Source organism: Etheostoma cragini, chromosome 5 (genome assembly GCF_013103735.1).
Source record: "Etheostoma cragini isolate CJK2018 chromosome 5, CSU_Ecrag_1.0, whole genome shotgun sequence".
Lineage (NCBI taxonomy): Eukaryota > Metazoa > Chordata > Actinopteri > Perciformes > Percidae > Etheostoma > Etheostoma cragini.
In genome coordinates this window covers 6,442,887-6,446,736 of record NC_048411.1, presented here as the reverse complement: position 1 = coordinate 6,446,736, position 3,850 = coordinate 6,442,887, and positions in this window count along the sequence as shown.

Genomic DNA, 3,850 nt, shown 5'->3' with positions numbered 1-3,850 from the left:
TTGGAAAAAGGCTGCAATGAAACAAAGAGTGAAAAATTTAAAGGGGTCTGAATACTTTCCGTACCCACTGTAATATTGCCTAGAGCAGGGGTGTCAAACTCAACTCCACTAAGGGCCACACTTGAAAAGAAGAATCACATCAAGGGCCAGACATCTTGAGTTTATGTTGAGTGTATTATTGCATATGTCATATAGTCTTTTTACTTACAGTTTGGTCAACATAAAGTCCTAAAGAAGTCAGGAAAGAGTTCCTCAGAAAAGTTGCAAAAAATATTACAACGGAAGAAAATGCGTCAAAAACTAGGGGGGCCAAAAGGTATTGTGAACATAAATTGATGTACGGGCCAGATCATAATCTGCGAGGGGCTGGATTTGGCCCGCGGGCCTTGAGTTTGACACATGTGGCCTAGAGGAAGGAAAATAAAATTGGTCCAAGCACTGGGCCTTGTGGAACGCCATGGCTAACTTTAGCGTACTTGGAGGATGTATTGTTAACATTAACAAATTGAGATTGATCGGATAAATATGACTTAAATCTACTTAGAGCGATTCCTTTAATGCCATCTAAATGTTCCTGTTTCTGTAACTGGATGTACAGGTCAGCGGTGTCAAATACAGCACTAAGATCTAGTAAACCAAGTACAGAGACAAGTCCTTTGTCTGCAGTTAAAAAAGTAATCACCTTGTGCTTCGTGATTTTATTTAGCTAACGTTAGGTAGCTCAATCCAACCAACATGCTTTCATTACAAACAGAAAATTAGCCTGAAAGCTCTTACTCATCTAGCCAGATCTTTCCTACTCTGTGACAAGAGTGTGTGAATGAATCATTAAGTTGTTAAACTTGACTGATTTAGTGGCTGCCGGCTGGCTTGTTAGTCAGCTTGCTTGCTACGAGGCTCAGTTTTCAGTTCAGCATCATCTGTATAAGAGAAAAGAATAATTTAATCCAATGTTTAAAGTGAATAAGATAGCTTTGCCGCCTACTTAATGGAGTTCCACAAATACACACTTCTAGTTATACTTCCTGTCTTGTGTTTGTCCCGTGAGTGTCTCTATGTTCTGTTTCCTGTTTTTTTTTTTTAGGGGCTGTTTTTCTCACTAGTCTTGTCTGGCATTACTTGTCTCGTGTTTTCCTGCCTGTTTGATTGTTCTGTCCCGCCCTGATGTGTTTCACCTGCTGCATCACCTGTCCCTTGTTTGCTTGTTACCTCTTGTCTTGTTTGCTTGTTACCTCTTGGCATTACTTGTCTCGTGTTTTCCTGCCTGTTTGATTGTTCTGTCCCGCCCTGATGTGTTTCACCTGCTGTATCACCTGTCCCTTGTTTGCTTGTTACCTCTTGTCTTTGTGCTTCTCTTGTTTTGTGTCAGATCATTGTTTGATTGTATTTCCCTGCGTCAGCATGCTGTGTGTTTCCCTGCCTGTTTTCTTTTTATTCCCTCGGTTTCAGTTCATCTTTGTTTTTTGGGGATAACTTAATCTGCTTTTTGTAGACACCTGTTTAATGGATGTTTTGCCTAATGAAGAATCAAGCTCAGTACCTTGCCAGTCATCTCTGCATTAGGTTCCAACTTTCTTCACCACTCACAACACTTTTCATATTTTAATGTGATACAGATTTTTTTGTTTGGTTGTGGCATAGTGATGGTGAACTGAAGCTTTTTGAACCAGTGAAGCTTTCAATCTAGTTGTATTGAAAAGAATTCAGTACTCAAACCTTCAGAACTCTATGAGGACATCTGTTGGTGAAAGGGAGGATAGCATTCTGTCACAAACTATCACAGATTTTAGCTATGAATGTCTTTGAGTTGAAAATTATTACATTTTAAATATGAATTCATGAATAAATAATGACATGAAACTATTTGGGGCCTTGCATAAATAAATGTGATTGTCGTTGGTTTTGGTTGTATTTGTAAACAAATACATCAATTTGGGAGAGAAATGAATGAAGAAGACATTGCACATTTCATACACATTTCTGTGATTACATCAAGTACGTAGCCTAGAGCAGCATTGTCTCCTCAGCCAAACAGTTGAGAGAGGCAGTGCAGAAGGCGTAGGCTATATGAGCAATCTAACAATCTGACATGTAGACTACTGCCAGTGTGGTCTTCAGAGAAATTGTTTGAGTCAATTGATTGGGGAAGTGCTTTGACAGTGACAAGGACATACCAAAGTATGTCCTTGTCACTGTCCCAAAGGACAGTGAAAGCACTTGTGACAGTTAACAAACAGTGATGGTGCTTATGGATTTTAACAGTGCTCATGGAAAGGTCAGGGGAATATTATTGGGCGTGTGTTTGTGGGAATAGAAATTACATGCCATTTTTATTCAGAAATAGAATTTTTCCCACTCTTCCCGGGCGGAGCCTATTTGTTTTCATTCTGACCACCTCACCAGCTTTAGAAAAACCTGTTCATATGGCACAAAGGGTGCAGGTGTGTGCAGAATAGTATGGGCCAGCACATGCAACTGACTTGCTACAAACTTACTTGCAATAAAGTCTACTATAAACTCTCTACTGACCTTTCTAGGCTATAAACTTTCTGCTGGCTACACACTTTCTATGAACTCTCTACTTGCTATAATAATCACTATAATAATCGCTATAACAATCTCTCTATTCACTAACTCTCCTGACACTGTGGACTCTCCTACTGCAACAACCCACAAACATTAAAACTTTGAATGCAGTAACTTGGGTCTGTGAAAAAAAGCTTTACACGTCACTGGTCACGTGATAAATCACAAAACAAATCAAGCTCCGATACGAAGCTCCATTCCAAATTGGTTCATGTCGTCGATGCATCTCTCGAAGCATGGGGTTTACGGGTTACATCCCTAGTAGCTAGTAGTAGCAGCAATACGCTGTTGTAAAATATATAAATACAATGTATATAGAATAAATATTAAAAACAATACTGTTAATGAAGTTACAAAGTAAAACTTAATAAAATAGATATCTACCTATAAATAAATATGATCAATTTACTTGATTAGGGGCGAAATAAGCACCAAACACTGACTACACTTAGTAATAATTACTTAATTACTGAACTATATGGCCACTGAAAAAATATTTCCTGTAGAAAATCGCTATTTAAACTAGAAGGGTATGATGACTGTAAATGTCAGTGGACTAACAGACAATTTTAGTGAACCAACAAGATTTCCTTTGGAATAACTCATTTTTATTGGTGAGCAATTCATTTACATTAGTGTGTAATTAATAATTTAGATAATATATTAATTACAAAATGGTTGGAATAACATAATGTAAACACATTTCATGTTTTTCTTTTAGAATATTATAAATAATTACAAACATAGTGTTAGAGTAGCCTAAGGTTATAGTAACTCAATCTGAGCCCATTAGGCTAAATGTACACACTTCACTTCAATATTTGCATAATGTTGCCAAATAGCAACAAATCAATTTCAGCCATTTACAGAAAAAATACAGCATTTTAACTGGTTTAAATGATGAAAAATTTAAGTTAACTTACCCCCGATAACAGTTGGATTTTTTTTAACATTTTGGCTGATCCTGGAACATGATCTTTAGTGTGGTACACGTCTGGAAAAGGGTTGTTATGTGAAGTCATCAAATAAATACAACTTCAAAACAAAGACCTATTTAGACAATTAAACAAAGAACAATGCATTCTATATGGTTTATTGTGAAAAACAGAAAAATAATTCGTGCAATGCAATACAATAGAGGGTTAAAGATGCTTTTTTTTTTTAAACGTATGGCTGGTATTTAATAGAAAAATAACGTGTTGAAAAAAACAAATCATGGAGATATAACATATTTAGCCTATTGTGTGTGTATATATATATATAT